This window comes from Podarcis liolepis (assembly GCF_965112155.1).
Source record: "Podarcis liolepis genome assembly, chromosome: 1".
NCBI lineage: Eukaryota > Metazoa > Chordata > Lepidosauria > Squamata > Lacertidae > Podarcis > Podarcis liolepis.
In genome coordinates this window covers 130,797,696-130,821,814 of record NC_139554.1, presented here as the reverse complement: position 1 = coordinate 130,821,814, position 24,119 = coordinate 130,797,696, and the positions used below count along the sequence as shown (strand labels likewise).

The 24,119-nt window shown below is 43.4% G+C and overlaps 1 protein-coding gene and 1 long non-coding RNA gene across 3 annotated transcripts in view; one reads left to right on the top strand and one right to left on the bottom strand.

The window, feature by feature from the left end:
• PARD3B (par-3 family cell polarity regulator beta) overlaps positions 1 to 24,119 on the top strand; it is a 579,832-nt gene that overhangs the window by 94,859 nt on the left and 460,854 nt on the right. The gene's annotated exons all lie outside the window — the stretch shown is intronic.
• The window catches only part of LOC310693554, a 278,269-nt gene continuing 257,398 nt past the window's right edge, over positions 3,249 to 24,119 (bottom strand). Inside the window, exon 3 of the long non-coding RNA XR_014519233.1 lies at positions 3,249 to 3,394. This is a non-coding gene — a long non-coding RNA (uncharacterized lncRNA). The remainder of the gene's footprint in view (positions 3,395 to 24,119) is intronic.

Genomic DNA, 24,119 nt, shown 5'->3' with positions numbered 1-24,119 from the left:
GCATATTAAGCTAGCTGGGTTTTCTTTAAAAAACACCACAAAAACTAAATTTGATACAAGACAAATGGTTTAGGCTACGCTCTTATCTGATCCAGAACATTTTTTTTTGTATGTAGCATAAATATTAAATATTTACAGAAACAGGCAGGGAAGAGAATTTTCCTCTTATGTGGCAAAGTTACCCAATACATAGAATGCAAATTCAGTGCCAGGTAATCCACTTTTTCTTTCATTTAATTCATGCTTTATTTATTAAAGGAGGAAGATGGAGACAGTGGGTTTTGTTTTGTTTTGTTTTTTTTAAAAAAGAGAATATTCAGGTGCTCAGGTAATGGAGGACATGAGAACGGGAATAGTATTGAGCTCTCTAGAGTGCAATAAAACCTCTAATTACTTCAGTAGAATGCATTTAATACCTCAAGTAATCCTTAGCATTTATACAGCATTTGAAAAACTTCGTATACTTAATGTCAGTAATGCTTACAGCTACCCTATAAGGCGGGTCAATATTGTTAGGATCATTGAAGCTGTGTATGTTGAAATGCAAATGGAGGTTTGATTTATGACCTGTTGAATTCATAGAAGAGGAGAGAGGTTTGAACTGGGACCTTTCAGGTTGCACTCGTATCGACATAGAGGGTGGAATCCAGCGTAGCAGTAAGGCACCAGTTCCATCAGCGAAAGAACTTCATGCGTACATGGATGGCAGTAGACCAGGCATGGCCAAACGTAGCTCTCCAGATGTTTTGGGACTACAATTCCCATCATCCCTGGCCACTGGTCCTGTTAGCTAGGGGTGATGGGAGTTGTAGTCCCAAAACATCTGGAGGGCCCAGTTTGGCCATGCCTGCAGTAGACGGATCTGTTTCTCTACCCATTGCCATGGTGGGAGGAAAGATGTCAGCTGTTCTGGGAGGTGATAATCCACATATGTCATGGTTTCAGGTCTAAATCTTGAACTATAGCAAGAGTTTGATTGTCATGCCATATCAGAAGGTGGTTTTTTTGAAAAAGAAAAAGAAAAAAACACAAATAAGTAAATACACAAAGGAGTTATTTTGAAATGTTGGATGGCAGGTGTAGAGTTCAAAAACGTATTTATGATGTGATTTGCAAAAGGCTGGAGTGCTTTTTGAAGGCTGCTGTGTAGCTCTCTGATATTTGGCCTCAGTGCAAAGGAATTTTAGATGAATACAGATAAAGCAACATTATCTAGATGTGTAATGTTAGACTTTAAATGTGTCCGAGGCTGTTTTCTCCAATACAGTGGTACCTCGGGTTACGAACCTGATTCGTTCCGGAGGTCCGTTCTTAACCCGAAACCGTTCTTAACCTGACGCGCTTTCACTACTGGGGCCTCCCGCTGCTGCCGTGCCGCCGGCGCGCAATTTCCAGTCTCATCCTGGGGCAAAGTTCACAACCCGAGGTACTACTTCCGGGTTAGCAGAGTTTGTAACCCGAAGTGTTTGTAACCCAAGGTACCACTGTAATCTCTTTTCCTCTTCTTCATGTGAATGACTCAGCCTGTCTTTTTCATTAGGACTACGGTGGTACCTCAGGTTAAGTACTTAATTCGTTCCAGAGGTCCGTTCTTAACCTGAAACTGTTCTTAACCTGAAGCACCACTTTAGCTAATGGGGCCTCCTCCTGCTGCTGCTGCGCCGCCGGAGCACGATTTCTGTTCTCATCCTGAAGCAAAGTTCTTAACCCGAGGTACTATTTCTGGGTCAGCGGAGTCTGTAATCTGAAGCGTATGCAACCCGAGGTACCACTGTATGTATTTTATCAAAGTAATTGTTGATCTGAAACCAGTGATATTTTAGGTAGCAGGCTAGCAGATGGGTCCCATTACTTACATCATAGGAGCCTACACAACACAAAACACTGTTGTTGTATGTAGGTTTTATTTTCTTTGTCTTTTATCTTATATTTTGGAAATGTGCGTCCAGTTTTTTTCTTTAATTTTTTTTGGGGGGGCCCCCAAGAGAGTGGGGCCCTAAGGTATAACTTGTTTAGCTTATACGTAAATCTGACACTGCTCATGGGTGTCCAACACTTTTCTTCTGTAGCACCACCAGTCACCCTCCCTGCTAATGTGATGCCTTTGGCAGTGGAAGAAGGCATGATTGGGAGCCATTTTTGCCCACCCAAAAAATTACCCAACACACCATGTGCCTTGCATTTGGGGTAACTTTATCCCAGGCAGCTGCTGTGCATTATCTTTATGTCGTCTCAACATTTTTGATAATTCTGTCTCCTGTGTCTATTCTCCAGTGGGCACTAGGGCACTGTTAAGTTGTGGGCGAACATATCAGACGACACAGCGATTCTTCAAACAGCTCTTGTTTATTCCGAGGCCAGAACAGAACTGAACTGAAGAGCTCAGTCAGCCTGCTTATATAAAGCTCCAGTACAACGTTACTGTAGCAACTTTCTAAAACTATCCAATCACTGAACGTCACTTTCGATCCTTCATTTGCATAAAAACTATCCAATCACTGAACGTCACTTTCGATCCTTCATTTGCATAACTATCTACAGTATCCCCCTGCTGGCCCAGGGTGAGAACTTCAGTACATAACAGGCACCATCAGTTGTTTGTTGTGTAGCTCCATGACCTTGAAGAGGCAGAACACATAATCCTTTCCGGATATCATCTCCTCCCTTTCCTTTAGGGTTCAGATTGTTTCCTACATCACTTGAAGTTGGATCTGTTTCTCAATGGCTCCTCTGGCTCAGCAGTTCTTGTTTAGAGCCATTGGCTCTAAACAATAAAAATCTATGATTGATTGGCTCAACATAAGGAAAAATGCAAGTGTGAGCGCCTGATATTATTCTTAAGTGTGAGTGATTGTTCTTTACTGGCAGTTTCTCTTTTTTAACATACAGTGGTGCCTCGCAAGACGAAATTAATCCGTTCCGCGAGTTTCTTCGTCTTGCGGTTTTTTCGTCTTGCGAAGCACGGCTATTAGCACGGATATTAGCGGCTTAGCGGCTCGTAGCGGCTTAGCGGCTATTAACGGCTTAGCGGCTTTAAGAAAAAGGAAAGCAAGCCCATAGGGAAATTCGTCTTGTGGAACGACTAAAAAAACAGAAAACTCTTTCGTCTTGCGCGTTTTTCGTCTTGCGAGGCGTTCGTCTTGTGAGGTACCACTGTATATATTTTTTTACTCTCACAAGATTTCCCACTCGACTTTAAACTTCACAGGAGAAACTTCACAGTTAGCTAAGGGCTAATGAAGGGTTAAAAAGGTAAAGGTACCCCTGCCTGTACGGGCCAGTCTTGACAGACTCTAGGGTTGTGCGCTCATCTCACTCTATAGGCCGGGAGCCGGCGCTGTCCGGAGACACTTCCAGGTCATGTGGCCAGTGTGACATCGCTGCTCTGGCGAGCCTGCACCAGCGCAGCACACGGAACGCCGTTTACCTTCCCGCTATAAAGCGGTACCTATTTATCTTCTTGCACTTTAAGGGTGCTTTCGAACTGCTAGGTGGGCAGGAGCTGGGACCGAAAGACGGGAGCTCACCCCGCTGTGGGGATTCGAACCGCCGACCATACAATCGGCAATTCCTAGGCACTGTGGTTTTACCCACAGCGCCACCCGCGTCCCTAATGAAGGGTTACTCCCATGCTATTTGGTGTGCTCTTTCTACTTGTGTATTTTACTCTCCTTCGTGTTGTTGTTTTTATAAAGGAATAAAGCTGATGAAATGGAATAAATTGATTAAAATGGATTGATTAAAACTGATTTTGAAAGCAATTAATTTGATTGTAATTAGCTACCCCAAATCAACTGATGTAGTGATTATTTGGTTCTGATGACTTCCTGGATGAATTTTATGCCGTTTAGCTTCCAAAATTGAACTGTTTGTTGTTTAGCCCCAAGCAACTGCAGTTGATTATAACAGAAGAGGCTCCACCCTGCAGAATCCTCAAAAGCAATAGGCTTTTTGGGGAGGCACCACCACAACCCCACATGCCATTTGGCTCATCTTTAAAACAAAACCTTACAGCTTCTTCTGAAGCAAAGGCAAAAGAAACGGGAACAAGCTGGGAAAACAATGAAACCCAACAAAGTTTCAGAGCAGCTCACTCTAATGGTCTTCCTCCATGAAAACCAGTTGCTGAGACTGAAAGCCCCTACCTCCTCGCTGTAGCCTTCTTAGACTTTACTGACTGGTGGGGTCTGCGTTGCTCCCGGATGGGAGGAAGGAAGTCAAATGACACCAAGGTTGATTCAGAGAAAGAGTTTATTCTGCTCTCCGGATAGCAGAAGGCACTTGCGTGGTCAGCTCACAGCAAGTCCAAAGAAATGAGAAATTTCATGCAGTATATATATCCTCCAAGCACCCTCTCCCCCCTTCCCCAGGAATTCAAGCATGTCAGCTTATACACGTAAGTTGACATCCATGACCATAAACAGTTGTTCCTCTTCCGGCACTCTTGACCATAAAAGCTTGTTCCTGTTCCTATATTCTTATCTTGGGGCAGGAGGTCACCAACTCCTGGCGCCATTCCCGGGTCTCTTGTCAGACTTGACAAGGTCTGTGCGTCTTTGTGGTCAGGATGTAAGATAAGACCCAGACGTGCCATCCCTGCTCTACTGGAACTGGCAAGGCCACTCATTGCCGTCACGGACTGATAAGGGAGAGGGCTTTGAGCACTTCTTTATACAGCTGGGTTTTCTGTTTATACATTGACTCAAGCTCAAGCTTCCTGAGCTTGAAAAGCTCAAGTTAGTGCATTTTAGAAATGCTCCCTTGGAGAAGGAAAATGGGGATTTTGGGTCAGTTTCAAACTGACTGCACAGAAACCCATTCCTTCACTCGCAGCTGCCCCCTTCTCACCATTGCTTTTTCCAAGCAACCAGAGACTGTTCCTGCGTTCAGCAAACCTCTCCTCCACCCTTTTCATGCTGCTTTTGGTTTTGGGAAACAAAAGGGGAGGGGCAGCAGGAGGGGGAGACTGCCATGACTCTTCATCAGCCTGACTCATCTCAGCCTCTTGGCCTTACTCCTCTCCTGCTTCAGCTTCTGCCTCTGAGGCTGGATGTCAGGTGTGCATGTAGGAGTCCGGCCCTGTGACCAATAGGACTTTGCAGGACCGGGGCCTTCCTAAGTTTGTTCTGGAGAGGCAAGGTGCAGCCGCACAGGTGAGGCCGATTGGTAACTCACAGCACCTGGTGGCAAGAGCTGGGAAGGGATATAAGGTCAGCATTTCCCTTTGGCTCTTTGCCACAGCAACACACTTCCTGCCTTGCTGCATTTGGTTTCTTGCTTCCTGATCCTTGAACCTCGGCTTCTTGACTCCTTGCTTCTTGATCCTCGGACCCCTGACTTGGTGACTCCTTGCTTCCTGACCCTCAGACCCTTGGCTTCTTGACTCCCGGCTCTCTGACCCTCAGACTCTTGGCTTCTGGACTCCTGGCTTCCAGACCCCCGTTCCTGCTCCCACCCTGCCATCTTGCCCCCGGTCCTGACGTCCCCTGCCGGGACTTCGATCACCCATGAACCGGACCGTGACACTGGACTTCTCCCCGCCACAGACTCTCCCAGCTCACTAAGCCACTCTTCAGCTTCCGACACCTCTCCCCAGCCTTCCTCGCTGACCACTGTCCCACTTCCCAGGCTCTGAGACTTCCTCCCTTGGTGGTTCCCCAGTTGGTTCCTCCCACCATTCCTCTGCGTCCAACCAGTCAAGGTAGCCATGGTGGTGGGGGAAGGTTGCCCAGGCAACCAGGCAGGAGTGACAGTAGTAGCTAAAAGGACCCAGCCTAAATAAACTAAAGAAAGCTGGGCCAAAGAAATCAAGGCAATTGGACAAGCATTCACTGGAGAGCCAGTGTGGTGTAGTGGTTAAGATCGGTGGACTCGTAATCTGGTGAACCGGGTTCGATTCCGCGCTCCTCCACATGCAGCTGCTGGGTGACTTTGGGCTAGTCACACTTCTCTGAAGTCTCTCAGCCTCACTCACCTCACAGAGTGTTTGTTGTGGGGGAGGAAGGGAAAGGAGAATGTTAGCCGCTTTGAGACTCCTTCAGTTAGTGATAAAGCGGGATATCAAATCCAAACTCCTCCTCTTCTACCGCTCAGCTGTCTTAAGAGGACAAAGAGCCTACAAAAGTCCCCAGCTCTGATGTTGTCATACAATTCAACCTGTTGGTGAGGGAAGCATCCTCAAAGAATCTGCCTCACAGTCAGGCATCAGGAAGAGCAGACTTCATCAAACTGCTCATTTTTCAGTGGTCAGGTGCCACCAAAGCAGACATAATGGGGATTATAATCCTATACTGCCACCACTGGTGAAAGGGTCACATTGCAGCCAAATAACTCTGCTGCCACCACAGGCCAAACGCAGGTAGTACAACATCAACACTACTACACTGCCCCTTACAGGTGAAACAAGATACTGTAGACCAGTGCTACCACTAAAAATACAGGAATTGCCAAACTACCGTATTTTTTCATGTATAAGATGCCCCCATGTATAAGACACCCCCTATTTTGGGGAACTCCAAATTAAGAAAACACCCCTCAGCACTGCCTGTGCATAAGACAAGCCCCAATTTTAAACCTAATTTTTTGATAAAAAAAACCTAGTCTTCTACATGGAAAAATATGGTATATGCAACTTAACTTATGCTGGCAAGCCTGTTGATCTTATACTACAAAACAGGGTGTCTTTTGCCAAAACAACTCAACAGCAACAAAGCAGTTCAGCAATCAGGAGAGATCTCATCAGACAATTGAAAGAAGCTCTGATGACTTAAATTGCAGCGAATTTAAGAGCTGCAAGAACACCTGTTCTGGAAACTCAGAGCAGGATAAGCAATGATAGCACACAATCCTGGCTACATGTGGACAATAATTGCATACAACAATGAAGCACCGCAGACCATCAAGTCACAGTGTGAAAGCAGACCATTGCGTCGCCACTTAACCCCTTATTGCAGGATGAGCATCAAGAACGTAGTACATCTGAGAGGCTAGGGAGGAGGAGTGGAGTGATGGTTCCCATGTAGAAGAGTATATTACACTCCTGTTCCAGGATACAATTTTGTAGCTCTCCAGTGGGAGACAGTAGCAGTTTTGTACACTCTGAAACTCAAGTTGTGGTGCCTGCAACAGTTGAATACAAATGTCATCATCATCAAATAGACTTCTATAAAAATAACAAACCTTTGTCAACACAAGAAATGCAAGACAAACTAGAAGACACCCAAATGCCCTGGTTAACACATCGCCAATTACATGCCCTCTTAAGCAATCCAGTAGTAAAATCAGCAACAACTAGGCCCCTGACAACCTTCAAAACCCTCCTCCTAACAACAAAGGGCCACAGTAAAGGGATGGCATCCACAATATACAAAATACTGCTCCAAAATCCCACAAACTCCCTAGACACAATAAAAAAAAAAATGGGAGGATGACATAGGCTATGAGATTAACTCCACTCAATGGACCAGAATGTGGTCTAACTCCCCCCCCCCTTTAAATCCATATCAACGGAAAGAAAAGAACTCACTCTGAAACTTACCTACAGGAGGTACCTAACACCAAGAAAACCAGTGCTAATACGCCCAGAAACCTCACCAAAATGCTGGAGAGGGTGCACGTCCACAGGCACATACCTCCACATGTGGTGGGAATGCCCCAAAATCCAACTATTCTAGACAATAGTGATACGAGAAATAAGTAAAATAACCAACAAGTATTAGAAATCACCCCAGAATTGGCCCTATTAAACATCTTCCAAGACAATAATGCCCACTTACACCACAAAGAACTCATAACCCACCTACTTTCAGCAGCCAGAAACACCATAACCAGACACTGGAGAGACCTGTCAGGCGTAAGCATGGACCAATTGTACCAAATTGTATGGGAAACAATTACCAAATAGTATGGGAAAATTTAACCAATAAACTGAAACTGACACAGGGACAAATAGAAGAAGAGCCTTCACCCCGGTATGGCTCCCCTTTATCACATACACAGCCCAACAAGACAATGACAAAAATCCACCAACAGCATACAGATCAATATGGCTAACCTGATCCAAAACACCCACCCACCCCACTCACACATGAAAACAAAGATCACCACAGCCACTCACAAACAAACAACCACACCCTGGGCCAACCCCAACCTCTCTCACCACCCAAGAAACACAAGTGAATAGCAGAGAACCTGCACAAGCAACGCGGACACCAAACCCCAAATATATTAAGTAAAATAGAAACATCACCACCCAACCCCCAACCCCACTCATCTTTCCTCTTTCCCCCTTTTCTTCCTACTGTCTTGACAAATGAAACTGATTTGTGAAGAATGTTACATGGGGAAAAATATGAGAGAGAGATTGCACATACTTTTGTAAATCAAGAAAATCTTTAACAAAATAGCATTACAGTGGTGCCCCGCAAGACGAAATTAATTCGTTCCGCAATTTTTGTCGTCTAGCGAATTTTTCGTCTTGCGAAGCACGAAATCCCATAGGAATGCATTGAAAATCAATTAATGTGTTCCTATGGTCAAAAAAAGTCCAAACAAAGCCAAATTTGGTACAACAACAGTTTATTAACTGCTCTTTAAAGTCACACATACTGTAAAGAGCAGTTCAAAAATTGAAGGGAAAGTAAATTAACTTTATAAACAAAACATGTCTTTGTTTTTAGACAAAAAAAACAAAGTCGCGAGACGTTTTCGTCTTGCGAAGCAAGCCCATAGGGGAAATTCATCTTGCGAGGCAAATCAAAAACGGAAAAACCTTTTGTCTAGCGAGTTTTTTGTCTTGCGAGGCATTCGTCTTGCGAGGTACCACTGTAAATAATAATAATAGTAACAACAACAACAATGTAATAATGCCTGTTATCTAGCAACTGTATGATGATGAAGCTCTAAGCAAGCATGTAGAGAGAGCTTTGAGGAGAGTAGGGCTTTTTATTATTATTAAAGAAATCCTGAGTGGGGTATCATCTGCCTCTGATACTATGAAAATTGTTTTTTTAAGAGTGGTGCTTGAGAGGGTGGGGGCAGGGCATTTGTTGGCAGATCTACCTGTCTTCAGAGTCGCATCTGATAGTAATCCTAGGTGCTTTACTAATATGCTAAACGTTGCTGCTCATGAATAGACTGTCAGAAAATAATTTTCTTTTTATGGCAAGAGATTTGCGGAAAAGTAGTAGTTAAGTGGATCATGTCACACGGGGGTTTAAACAAGCAGTTCCTATCTGGATAAATGATTATTGGAAATGTCACTTGATTATTAAAATTAGGCAATTGAAATTTTCTTTGCCTTGGGTTTCTTCTATGAATCAACTCTATTGTAAGTCAGTTTTTCCAGTTCCTGCCATTTGAAACAGGGTTGTTACAAAGGTGGGTGGGAAGGGAGGGTTGGGTGAGAGGTTAAGACATTTTGTTGTAAGATTAAAATAGGAGGAGTTGGCAGCGTCAGCAGCCCTTAGAAGCATATTAGCATGAAAGCTTTTCTTGTACAGTGGTACCTCGGGTTACATACACTTCAGGTTACATACGCTTCAGGTTACAGACTCCTCTAACCCAGAAATAGTACCTCGGGTTAATAACTTCTTCAGGATGAGAACAAAAATCGTGCGGTGGCTGCACAGCGGCAGGCCTCATTAGCTAAAGTGGTGCTTCAGGTTAAGAACAGTTTCAGGTTAAGAACGGACCTCCAGAACGAATTAAGTTCTTAACCTGAGGTACCACTGTAGTTTCTTCATCCTTTAAAGGTAAAGGGTTGTTCGAATCCCCACGACGGGGTGAGTTCCCGTTGCTTGGTCCCTGCTCCTGCCAACCTAGCAGTTCGAAAGCATGTCAAAGTGCAAGTAGATAAATGGGTACCGCTCTGGCGGGAAGGTAAACGGCGTTTCCATGCGCTGCTCTGGTTCGCCAGAAGCGGCTTAGTCATGCTGGCCACATGACCCGGAAGCTGTCTGTGGACAAACGCCGGCTCCCTCAGCCAATAAAGCGAAATGAGCACCGCAACCCCGGTGGACCTAATGGTCAGGGTTCCCTTTGCCTTTTAAAAGTAGCCCTGACATTTAAGTCCAGTCGCGAATGACTCTGGGGTTACGTGCTCATCTCACTCTATAGGCCGAGGGAGCCAGACAGTTTTTCTGGGTCATGTGGCCAGCATGACTAAGCTGCTTCTGGCAAAACCAGAGCAGCACACAGAAACACTGTTTACCTTCCCGCCGGAGAGGTACCTATTTATCTACTTGCACTTTGATGTGCTTTTGAACTGCTAAGTTGGCAGGAGCAGGGACCGAGCAACGGGAGCTCACCCCATCACGGGGATTCGAACCGCCGACCTTCTGATCGGCAAGCCCTAGACTCTGTGGTTTAGACCACAGCACCACCCGCATCCCTCTTCATCCTTTATATCCCCCCCCCAAAGAAAACTGGTGTGCTGGAAAATCTGCTGAAACCAGAAATCATTCACTTCCAAGGTGGGTAAAGTCTGCCTATTTGCTATAGTGGATGGAGATCATCTTCTCTGTCAAAAGCTGCCTGAGAGTATCTTACAAAAGATGTGATAATACGGGAGTCGGTGGTGGGGTGATTGGCAGTACCCAAGCGGACTAAGGCTCATTATGATTTTTGACAACAAAGGGGAAATTCCTGGCCGCCTCTGCATTATCTCTTTATTTGCAACCATATCCCTACCAGTAGTGGGCAAGGCCAGAGGCATAAGCGATCAGAGCAATGAATGTAAATTTTATCTTCATCTAGTAGGCTCGTTTCTACACACTCACACACCCCATGCAAACAAGCATTCACGTTTGCAACACCAGGGTCTGCAACATCAAATTCTGCCTGGAACTTAAAATATTCTCCCAAAGTACTGCAGCAACTGCTTTTGTGTAGACCAGTGCTGAAAAGCATCAATTTGAGAAAACCAGTGTCCATTGGCTACATAAGCCATTGCGGTGTAGCTTATATGTAGTATAGTCTGGTAACTTGATTTGCAAAGCATGCCTTGATAACAGCTAGTATTTTTATTTTTATGTGTGGATAATGTTGTTCCAGATCAGTTTGCATTTGTGTTTTGTTAGGAAGCCCTCCATCTGAGCGATCCATAAATGCGAATGTGTATTTGTGGGGGAAATTGCCATCAGCTGAAAATTTGGCAGCAGAGATTAAGATTACTAGTAAATCTAATTTTAAAGCCTCTTGATTGATTGCATTTTGTAGCACCATGAGTCAAAGTGCCATTTATAATTGCCTGTCTCTTAGCATCTAAAACTTAAAATACGCATCGGATAAAAATTGTTACAGCCTAACAGCCATGAATCTTATGGACTAGTGTGTAGATAATTTTAGAATGTTGGTCAGTAACCTCGGTCATTTTTGTCTAATCATGTTTCTTCTGGAATAATAATAATAATAATAATAATAATAATAATAATAATAATAATATTGTATTTGTATCCCAGCCGAGGCCAGGCTCAGAGCGGCTAACATCATAAAAACAACACAATCAGCATAAAAACAGACATCAATTAATTAAAATACATCTTAAAATTAATTAAGACAAGTTAAAATCCAGGCAGGTGGCAATTATCAGGGTGGAACTGAGAGTGTTTAATAATTGCCAGGACCAACTGTTTCCACTGATCATACAAGGACCTCTGAGCGGGTTGGGGGCTCCTTCGGGCTTGTTTTATACAAAGGAAAGTAAGTCAAACCGCATCCTGCCCAAACTCCTGGCGGAACAGCTCCGTCTTGCAGGCCCTGTGGAAAGATGTCAAATCCTGCAGGGCCCTGATCTCTTGTGCGGGAGCATTCTACTAGGTTGGGGCCACGGCCAAAAAGGCCCTGGCTTTAGTCAAGGCCAGTCTAATTTCCCTGGGGCCCAGGATCTTCAAGGTGTTGTTTTTAGCAGACCGTAAGGTCCTCCGTGGGGCATACCAGGAGAGGTGGTCCCGTAGATACAAGGGTCCTAGGCTGTATAGGGCTTTAAAGGTTAAAACCAGCACCTTAAACTTGGTCCTGTACTCCATCGGGAGCCAGTGCAGCTGGTATAGCACTGGGTGAATGTGATCCCGTGGCGAGGACCCCGTAAGTACCACATAGCAGTGGAATGAAATGGCAAATCCACCACTTTGCCTTCTGGAGTTGGGAGTTCTTTGGTGTCAGCCAACGTTACCTTTCTGCTCATTTCTGGAATTGTGAACCTGCAGACTAATCAGCTATCAGGGATTGGACTCAAGAGGGCGAGAGGGAGGAGGAGGAATGGTGGAGATCACCCACCCCTCTTGACACTGCAGGAGGAGATGAATGCAGCATTGATTTACAGCAGGGCTTTGAGGAGTTTCAGGGAAGTCACAGCTCAGAGATAGGTGAACAGAAGAATTGGGAAGTGTTAGAAGAAGGAGACAGCATCTTAAAAAGTAGAGACATCACCTTGCCAACAAAGGTCCGTATAGTTAAAGCTATGGTTTTCCCAGTAGTGATGTATGGAAGTAGGAGCTGGACCATAAAGAAGGCTGATCGCCGAAGAATTGATGCTTTTGAATGATGGTGTTGGAGGAGACTCTTGAGAGTCCCATGGACTTCAAGAAGATAAAACCTCTCCATTCTTAAGGAAATCAGCCCTGAGTGCTCACTGGAAGGACAGATCCTGAAGCTGAGGCTCCAATACTGGCCACCTCATGAGAAGACTCCCTGGAAAAGACTTGGGAAAGATGGAGGGCACAAGGAGAAGGGGACGACAGAGGACGAGATGGTGGGACAGTGCTCTCGAAGCTACCAGCAAGAGTTTGACCAAACTGCGGAAGGCAGTGGAAGACAGAAGTGCCTGGAATGCTCTGGTCCATGGGGTCACAAAGAGTTGGACACAACTAAACGACTAAACAACAACAACAAAGAAGAAGGAGGGGGGAACTGAGGAAGGGCAGCCAGCTGACACGTTGTCACTGGAGAGTATTCTGATCCCCCTTCCCCCAGAACTCGGTGTTCGTTTAAGGGTGCAGGAACAATGGAATCAGAGACATTTGACTACGAGTGGCCATCGTATAGGAAGATGCAGTTGCTAGGGAGGAGGAGCCCAGTTTGCAGCAATGCCATTGTTAAGGCTTGTTGCATTCTTTTGTCTCTCACTATTAGGATTGAATAAAACCCATTAAAAAGGTCTCTACCTTGTTTTCTCTGCTCTGGCTGCAACCAGGGGAGGAATAGCTTTCCCAAAGCCTTGACAGAGCCTTGATATCGGCAAACAAACCCTCAGGTTCAGACGCCGATTTGCAGGGCCCATACCCCACATTTTCCTCCACTTCACCATTATGACGCAATTTCCCTTTCTTTGGCAGTATTCAGTGAAGTTCTGCCCATGATTTGATTAAAAACTCTATTTTGATGAATACACCAGTGCCAGATTTATGTATAAGCTAAACAAGCTATAGCTTAGGGCCCCACTCTCTTGGGGGCCCCAAAAAAATTTAAAGGGGGAAGAAACGGGGATGTACATTGCCAAAATATAAGATAAAAAACAAATAAAATAAAACCTACATACAGTTAGAGCTTAATAACTATTTCATTATTAATATACTTCTTAATTTTACTTCAGTTCAACAATTACTTTGATAAAATACATGTTTTGTTATGTGCAAATGGCTTTAGATACCTATCAGGTCCATAAATTACCCTATAGCATACATTCAACACAAAAAAGAGCGACAATTTGTTGTTGACAAAGGACAGCTGGACATATAAAGGGCCCCATTACCTTCATTACCTAAATCTGGCCCTGGAATACACGTTGTGAAATTTTTGATTTCTTGTGGAACATTGAAGTTTTTCAACTAAAGCAACAGACATTGAACCGGAAACTAGTTCCTTGAGCCCAAAGGTATTAGGAATCCAGAAAACAATTTACCCCTAGAAAAGTCATGTGGGGGGCGGAGAGCAGGGATCACTCCTTCTGCCAAGCTGTAGAGCTTTACACAGATGGAACATTTGGAAGAGCACAATGTTGAATCCCACCCTCTGTTTAAAAACACTATCTAAAATAAGCTTGTAATAGACCTGAAATACCATTTACAATGGTTTTCAAACTAGGAACACAAATTGCAGCAAAAACACCTCGGAAACATAAAAATATCAGCAAATACATATATTTTAAACATATACATAATCAGCTTATGAAAATGTGTTTCTCACAACAACTTCTGAAATTATTATAAACAATGATGATGCTTGATTGGTGTGTTCAGTCTCAGCAAATAGCCTGCACTTTAAAAATTAACAAATGTTGTGTTCGGCCCATCACACATGGATTTAAAACGCATCGCCGTGCACACCAAAATTGTCAGATGTTCTTCATCTCTTAATGCTTGTCCTTAAACGCAGCTGCTACAACTTTATATTATTTCAACAGCAAAAAAGAAAGATGTGAGAAATTATATTTATGGACTTCTAAAGGTCTTACAAGATCTTCATACCTCGTGAAAGTGTGTTCTGTGCTTTGTATATCTAAACCACTATACAGTGGTACCTCTGGTTACTTCCGCGATTGCAGTTTTTGGGTTCCAAGTTGTTTGAGTCCCAAGGCGTTTGAGAACCAAGGTACCACTGTATAAGAAAATCAATTTGGAGACCGGGAGGAGGTGGAAAATGCCATTTCTTGCCTCCCTCACCTGGCATGAGGGGTTTCTAAAACAAACTGACCCAGTAGTTTTCCAGCTGGTTGGCATCTCAGGAAGATAAAATGCGATGATATTGGTGAACTGACATCAACTATGTTGACTTGACCATATTGTTGTTGCTCATGATATTGAGACAGCTTTTTCATGGAAATGGAAATGGTGCAATTGACCAACAGCCTAAGGGGTAGTTCAAGACAAGGATTTGCACAAAAATGGGATAAATATAAGAGATATCTGCAAAAATATACCGGTGGTTTTTCGTCTATGGCAGCTTTTGATTGACCTTGGATAAAGAAATATATGAGAAAGAAGAGCAATGGTACAAATTGCTGTAAGAATGTATTAGAGAATATATAAAGAATAGATTAATAATGGTAGGTACATTCACTATTAGAATAAAATCATACAAGGGAATTGACAGGCAGTCCAAAGTCGTTATGATATTTTTTGTTAATAATCTTTGCTAATAATTTTTGTTAATAATCACATAAAAAGTAGCATAAATACAGCTGAAGCTTAAGGTTCATAATTATGCAAGAAAATATGTATATGGGGTTTTTTCATTTTTTGTGTACATGACTGGAATTTCAATTTACTTTAAGAGATGTACTATATATATGTAATGTACTGTATTGTAAGGCTATTAACAAAGCTTGTTACATGTTTAAAAGAAGAAGAAGAGAGAGACAGCTTTTTCTGGTGTATTGGGATGTAACACTAGATACTTTCACTAGGATAGGAACTCAGTTTATATGGATACCAGGTGTTTAATTTCACAATCTTCTGGTTTTAAAAAGAAAACTAGTGCTATTCATCAAAATAAAAATTTAAAAACATTACATATCTTTGCATTAGTAACTATATAATAATGAGTGGATGCTTTTTAAAAAAGTCTAAAATTAAATGCAACCCCCCCCCCCATTTTCCTCTCTTGCTCATGTGCAGTATGTTGAATCTTACGGGCTTTTTATTTACTTAGGCTGATTGACAGGATTATAAATGAGAGCTGCGTGTGGAAGCCTCTAATTTTTCATAAGTAAATGAATTAATTTATCATAGCGGCTGTGTGTTATTGCTGTCTCTGCGCCAGGCTGGCCAGCTCCCTTTATTTCCCCCATTCTACCTTCTAAATACTGAATCCATGTCATTGTGTTTGACAGCTTTCCGATTCCCCTGTCTGATGCAATTTGGTACTAATCACATTTCCTTTGCTTAGTGTCAATGATACAGACCATGCATAATATTCCTGTACGTCCACACACTTGTGTGCCACACAGCTGAAATGTCTTGGGCATTAATCTGATGGCGTTGCTGCTGCTGCTGCATTGAAATGCAAAATTGACGCTTGAGCAGTAAAATAATGCGGTGTGGCAGATGTGCAATAGATAAGTGAGGTTCAACTAGTGATCTTTACCCAAGCTCTGCTGCATTTTATTTACCGGATTTATGAATACCTCTTTTAAAAATGGAAACTGCAATCAGTGCTGGTTCATTAGCGCTCCATTGTCGATGATAGGGATTCTTTCTGTGTGGTCAAAACATGAAAGAATGAACTTTTCTTCTCAGTTTTACATGTGTGTGCAATTGTTGAAATGTAATATGCCTATATTTACTGCTGGGCATCTTGTGAGTGGACCGAGCGTGTAATTTTGCTCCAAAAAGAGGATCTGTACATATTTGACAACTTAAATGAAAATTATTTTTCACTTTTTGAATAGTTTTGCAGCTTTCTTTCAACGTTGCATGTGTTCAGGAAATTGCCCTACGCTAATATTAATAATTCTCTAAATATTGGTACGCCGTAGCAGTTTCAATATAGTATATATTATGGATGACCCATATCTGCTGTATTCCTGTAGGAAAGTTTCCCAGGAAATATTTTTGAGAGACGATTTGCATAAAATACATTCTCAGATTGACTAAGGATACTTTCCTTTTCATTTCTCACTACAGAAAGAAATCTCTCTGGGATTTTAAGCACATTTTTGAAACCCTTTTTTTTTTTTTTTGCTGTAGAGCATTTGGGGAAATGAAGATGAACTACTTTAAATCATGCAAAATTTTAAAGGTTGCATTTCCCCTAAAAGTACTGGTACTTAGCTTCTCTTAACAAAATTGTTCCCCAAATGTTACAGAGGAGTTCGGCGAAACGAACTCTAATGGTAATGTTGAAAAGTAGAACTCATTCTGCAGAGATCTGCCACTCACATGTTGTTGTTTTTTTCAACTTTTGTGTGTGTTTTGTTAGGTTCCTTAAAAATCAGGCTTGGAGCCATTTGAACACAAGCATTTATCAGATCCTGTAGCACTGGTATCCCAATTGCTTTCTACACTCCTGACGTAGCCAACTATTGGCCCATTGGCAAGACATGGCCTGCTGACTTACTGGAGAACTCAATTATTTGGGGCAGTAAACCTGCACATGAAAACCACTTCATGGCCCTTTCGTAGCTGATCAGTTTTGTGTCCAACTTGCTGGAATACCTTGTGTTTGGAGGTTGGAATATGTTACCACTGTGGGAAGTAGGAGTAGGCATGGCAGAAAGTCTGAGAGTGGGAGAGAGATAAAGGGGTGCCAAGACTGTTGTTGTTGTTGTTTAGTCGTTTAGTTGTGTCCGACTCTTTGTGACCCAATGGACCAGAGCACGCCAAGCACTACCTGCCCGCGAACTGTCTCACCAGAGTGGTGCATGCTCTAGTTATCTCATGCTTGGACTACTGCAATGCGCTCTACGTGGGGCTACCTTTGAAGGTGACCCGGAAACTGCAATTAATCCAGAATGCGGCAGCTAGACTGGTGACTAGGAGTGGCCGCCGGGACCACATAACACCGGTTCTGAGAGATCTGCATTGGCTCCCAGTACGTTTCCGAGCACGATTCAAAGTGTTGGTGCTGACCTTTAAAGCCCTAAACGGCCTCGGTCCTGTATACCTGAAGGAGCGTCTCCACCCCCATCGTTCAGCCTGGACACTGAGATCCAGCGCCGAGGGCCTTCTGGCGGTTCCCTCATTGCGAGAAGTGAGGCTACAGGGAACCAGACAGAGGGCCTTCTTGGTAGTGGCGCCCGCCCTGTGGAACGCCCTCCCATCAGATGTCAAAGAGATAAATAATTACCTGACATTGAGAAGACATCTTAAGGCAGCCCTGTTCAGGGAAGTTTTTAATATGTAACGCTGTACTGTTTTTAACACTGATTGGGAGCCGCCCAGAGTGGCTGGGGAAACTCAGCCAGATTGGCGGGGTATAAATAATAAATTATTATTATTATTATTATTATTATTATTATTATTATTATTATTGTCTTTCATGTTGATTCTGCAGGTTCAGAAATAGAGCCAACCTTCAATTGAAGTTTATAGTCTTCCTTGTTGTGCGTCACGTTTGGACAAATGGAAAGAAGAAATAAGGGCATTTCTTATCATTCAAAACTCAGGAGCAGTCTTGTTTATAGCTGAAAATAATGAAATGGGTCTACAAATAATGTTGAACATGCATCTTGCCAAGCACAAAAAGAGAAATGGCCTTTTGGTGTATTTATTTCAGTCTGATAAGGTTCTCTTTGTTTCATCCCCCAGCTTGTACAAGAATAAATCTCAAATGTTAAAATCTTAGCAGTTGAATGCATGCTTGCGCACCCAGGTTTGAAAGAGTAGCCACACTATAATATATATATCTTTCTAGTCAGAGAAACTTATACATGTTACTCTAGAAGCAAATCCCACGCATCTTATTTTCTCATAGACCTTGAACATTGTTTTTCAAGTTATGTAGCTTCTTCCCATCACAAAGTAGAAATGAAATGAAATATTGCAACAGATAATATGAAGCCGCATATTGAAAACAACTGATTCTTGAGAAAATAAATTGAGGGATTGAATGTAGAATTCCAGTGAACAGAACTCTGGCTCCTGGATACTCCTGTTGGATGAAGAAAGGATGCAATTTTCTCCAAATACTCCTTCCTGCTGCAGCCCAACGAATTGATGCAAGATTTGTATATAAAGCACATGATGCTTTGCTTTTTGGTTTGCATAAACAAGCTGCTTTGTTACAGCCTCACTTGGTAGACCCGAGAGCTAGAATACAGTGGTACCTTGGTTCTCAAACTTAGTCTGTTCTGGATGTCCGTTCCAAAACCAAAGTGTTCCAAAACCAAGGCGCGCTTTCCCATAGAAAGTAATGCAAAATGGGTTAATCCGTTCCCCCAAATAGCAATTTAACATGAATTTTACTATCTAATGAGATCATTGACTCATAAAATGAAAGCAATAAACAATGTACTGCAGTCACACAATCAATCAGTAGCTGAACTGGGTTCCACACAGTCACACACACACACAAAGAGCCACAAAAACGCAAAATAAATAGCAAAAACAGACAGACTTCAGCGTAACGCTCCAAACAGAAGTGTGGCACTCAAACTGTCAGTGTAACACTCCAAACGGAGAACGTTTGCGCTCCAAAAAAAGTTCGCAAACCGGAACACTTACTTCCAGGTTGGCAGTGTTGTGGTTCCAACTTGTTTGAGTCCCAAGGCGTTTGAGAACCAAGGGACCAATGTAATCTGACATGTGTTACTTTTAACTGCGTGGGAAAGTAAACTTGAAGGAGCAAACCCAAATCTATCAGAGCACGTACAAGAACATGAACGTGCCATTTTCTGTAGTGGTCCCAGTGTGATATACACACTGGAGGCCTGCACCAAAGGTATTCAGCAGCTTGAAAGGTAGATGTAATTTGCTAAATGACTGCCAAATTGAGAGACCCAAAGGAGTTCTGTCTGGTTCCCTCTTTGCTTGCTGTTCAGTGGGCAGTGAAAACACATTTATTCTAGCAAACCTTTTGGGGATATGTTTTAAACTGTGTTGGGACTACTGAGTGAGTACAAGTTATCCTTCTGAGGTTCTTTGCTGGCTTAGTCTGACTGCCTTTAAGATTGCTGTTATTTTAATTATTTCAACCGGTGCAATTTTTATGAGCTTTATGGAGTTCTATTTTTAATAGAAAAGCAGGTTGCAAATATGAGGAAACATTGTCTTTAAGCGGTTCCCTGCATGTTTAGGATGTGCGAGCAGTTTTTATTTGTTTTTGAAAAAAGCAAAAATAAAAAGAGGGGAGAACATTTGATCACTTAATAAAAACAGGGATTTTGTGTCTTGTTCCAAGTTACAATGAAAAAAGAAAAGTGATCGGAAACCTGTGGTCCTCTATGTATTGGACTATAACTCCCATCGGTCAGCATGGTCAGTAGCAAAAGATAATGGGAGATGTAGTACGTCTGCATCGGAAAAAGACATGGGGTTCCTGCCATGGTTTTGAATAATGCCTTGCTTACGGTAGTGGTCTTCACGGGGCTGAATAGATCAATCAATCAGTCATTTCACTGGAGAAACTCTGGAAATTTGGCAAGACTTGTGCATTCCGTCTTCCAATGTAACCTCTTTAATTATCTAATATGTTGTTAAAAGGAATATATTTATTTCTTTAAACGATTCTTAACCTGGCAGTACTTGAAAACTGATGAATTTAATTGCATGTAGGTTCAGTTGTGGGTTTCCCTCCTTCATTGACGGCATCTTTCCTCCCTCTCCAGGCTTCAGAGATTGGGGAAGGAAGAGAAGTATCTCTCGGGCTCGACTTAAGTGATACTAAATTAGGGTAGTCACGTGTTGTTGTTGTTTTTAGCGTACTCAGGAAGAGGTTAATAAGAATCTTACCTTTCTAACCTAATTGAAAGTGCTAATCTGGTTCCACATTTAAAAAAAGGAAAAACAAGTGCTTATGAAATGTTTGAAATGGTATACAATTGATATAAACTAATTGCCTTGAGTTACAATTATATAAATGCTTTAAAACACAACTGTTTCCCTCTCCACTTAAAGGTGCTAATTCTCCCCCCTCCCCCCGTTTGCTGAAGTGCTGAAACTTCAGTGTTTTAATTACATTTAGTAATTGGTTAAATCTTCCATTCCATGTATATTCTTCACCATTTTCTTTAGGGTTCAGGGTTCTATGTGAGACTGACATGCTTTTTAAAATATTTGTTTCTCAAGGCATATATTAAGATTTCCTCAGGTCCTTAAGGCTCTCTCTCTCTGTGTTTACCTTCTTACGCTTATGCTATATTTATTTCACCTGTGAGTAAATAGTGAAGTTTCATTTAACCAAGAGGCTCTGGGGGCATCCAAAATGTTCTCCTCATACTTGATTAAATTGTTTTAAGATAATATGTTTTGTCTAAATTCCTATTTTTTTAAAAAAAAAGTACAAAAAACTTCATCTCTCTACCTTCTCAGTGTACTCAGACTACGCCCTCTTCCATTCCTCAGCTGCCTCATGAGAGCTCTCAAATATTCCACAGTACATTACTCAGACCTCTTGTTGTTTAGTTGTTTAGTCGTGTCCGACTCTTCATGACCCCATGGACCAGAGCACTCCAGGCACTCCTGTCTTCCACTGCCTCCCGCAGTTTGGTCAAACTCATGCTGGTAGCTTCAAGAACACTATCCAACCATCTTGTCCTCTGTTGTCCTCTTCTCCTTGTGCCCTCCATCTTTCCCAACATCAGGGTCTTTTCCAGGGAGTCTTCTCTTCTCATGAGGTGGCCAAAGTATCGGAACCTCAGCTTCAGGATCTGTCCTTCCAGTGAGCACTCAGGACTGATTTCCTTAAGAATGGAGAGGTTTGATCTTCTTGCAGTCCATGGGACTCTCAAGAGTCTCCACCAGCATCATAATTCAAAAGCATCGATTCTTTGGCGATCAGCCTTCTTTATGGTCCAGCTCTCACTTCCATACATCACTACTGGGAAAACCATAGCTTTAACTTATACGGACCTTTGTTGGCTTTTTAAGATTTTTACCATTGTTTAAAACTGCCAGTTTCCCCCGTCCCCTCCAGCCTTTCAGTGTTTCTCCCTTCTCACCGTCATGCCCCGTTCACTACTCTTGTGCAACCTGACTTCACTTTTGCTTGCTGCCTTTATGCAAATCGAGGATTGTGATGCGGCAACTACAAACCCTCCAGTGGGAGCTGCCACCATGAAAGCCACCATGAAAGCCTTTCTTCCTGGAGAAAGAAAGGTATCTTGTGGACCATAAGCTAATTCTGGACCAAACTTCACAAGCCCACAGGTTTAATTTTTAAGGAAGGAAACCTCAACGGATAAAAGGGATGTTGATGCTATCTTACCCGACGTTTCCAGCAGTGATGACAACAGAACACAGGTGCTTCCCCCCTCCCCAAAAGGGCCTCTCTACCCCACTGGTTAGGGACGCGGGTGGCACTGTGAGTTAAACTACAGAGCCCAGGACTTGCCTATCAGAAGGTCAGTGGTTCGAATCCCCGCGATGGGGTGAGCTCCCGTTGCTTGGTCCCTGCTCCTGCCAACGTAGCAGTTCAAAAGCACATCAAAGTGCATGTAGATAAATAGGTATGGCTCCGGCGGGAAGATAAATGGCGTTTCCATGTGCTGCTGTGGTTTCACCAGAAGCGGCTTAGTCATGCTGGCCACATGACCTGAAAAAACTGTCTGTGGACAAATGTTGGCTCCATTCCAAACGGGAGTCCATTCCACTACTGAACAGCTCTTAACTTTCAGAAAATTATTCCTGATGTTTAGTCAGAACCTCTTTTCATGCAACTATATTGGTCTGGGTCCTACCCTTCAGGGCAGGAGAAAACAAGCTTGCTCCATCTTCCATGTGACAACCCTTTAGGTGTTTAAGATGATATGATGGCTGTCATATCTCCTCTCAGTCTCCTCCTATCCAGGCTGGACATACCCAACCCCCTCAACCTTTCATCCTAAGGCTTAGTTTCCAAACCCTTTGTCATCTTGGTCACCTTCCTTTTCACACGTTCCAGCATGTCAACATCCCTCTTAAATTGTGGTGCCTAGAAATGGACACAGTACTCCAGGTGTGGTCAGACCAAGGCAGAATAGAGTGGTACTATTACATCCTGTGGTGTAAACCACCGAGCCTTGGGCTTGCTGGTTGGAAGGTCGGCGGTTCGAATCCCTGCGACAAGGTGAGCTCCCGTTGTTCGGTCCCAGCTCCTGCCGACCTAGCAGTTCGAAAGCACGTCAAAGTGCAAGTAGATAAATAGGTACCGCTCCGGTGGGAAGTTAAACGGCGTTTCCGTGTGCTGCTCTGGTTTTACCAGAAGCGGCTTAGTCATGCTGGCCACATGACCTGAAAAAAACTGTCTGCAGACAAACGTCGGCTCCTTAGGCAAGTAAGGCGAGATGAGCGCCGCAACCCCAGAGTCGTTCGCGACTGGACTTAACTGTCAGGGGTCCTTTACCTTTTTTTTTATTACGTCCTTCAACCTGGACACTAGTCTTCTGTTGATGCAGCCTTGAATAACATGGCCTTTTTTGTGTGTGTTGCTACTGTTTCACACTGTTGCGGTCTATTGTAGTAATGTTGTGTTCGTAGCACCGTCCATTAGCCACAGCTAGTATGGCCAGTGGTCAGGAATGATGGGAGTTGAAATGGATTATATCTCTTCCAGTCAGTGAAAGACTCAGCCCAGCCACCACCTCAATTTTACAGGCTAAGGATGTTGCGTGTCTAGACCCCTTGTGAAGTATAAAGCACACCAGGACACAGATATTAGGTTCATGTTATTGGGTAAATTTTGGCCACAGCTTTATTGATTACAGACTGTGAGCGGTATTGGCTTAGGCATTGAATGGACCCGACTATATCTGACTCCTGCCCGTTGCACAGGGTAAGGGTAAACTACCAGCAGGGGGAGCCCCGTCGATGCAGACCAACTCAAGCTCCCCCAGATGTTCCCAACGGGGTTGTGTCAAGGCCCTAGCCCTGGCCTTCAGACAAGATCCACACCCCCGGATTCCTTTAACGGAATACCCTTAAGCTTGGAGGGGCAGGTGATGGCCACACCTCCCTTGCCCATCCTAAGGTCAAACAATGCCTAACCCCAAAGCCTTACAAAGTTGTGACGATTGCTACGAGGTAGGCGAAAACCATATGGCCCCATGCCAATTTTGCCAAGTTGAAAAATTCCTACCAGGCTCCTCAACGGCGACCAACCGAGGTCCATAGCAAGGCCAATGAAGAAAAATCTGTAAAATAGGGAGGGAGTTTGAAGAAGTGAGCCAAGAGGAAGCCCTCTGGCTCGTGCCTCAGCTTAATTGGTCCTGGCCAAGCCCCCCACCAACCAGCGGATTGGCTGGCTGGTCAATGACGCAGCCAGGATCCCCTGGGCAACATGGGACTTCGTTCCCTGCCCCCAGAGGAGAGTGGGTGGCCATGTGGTCCACCACAACTCCTCCCCACAGTACAACTCTGGTCCTAAAGCAGTTGCCATACACCTATTGGTCGTAATTGGGCGTCTTCTATGGCTTGCAGGTGATTGTTCGAGTTGTATAGCTTTTAACAGTCTGCTTATTTGGAATAACAACGCTTGCTTCTGCTCTT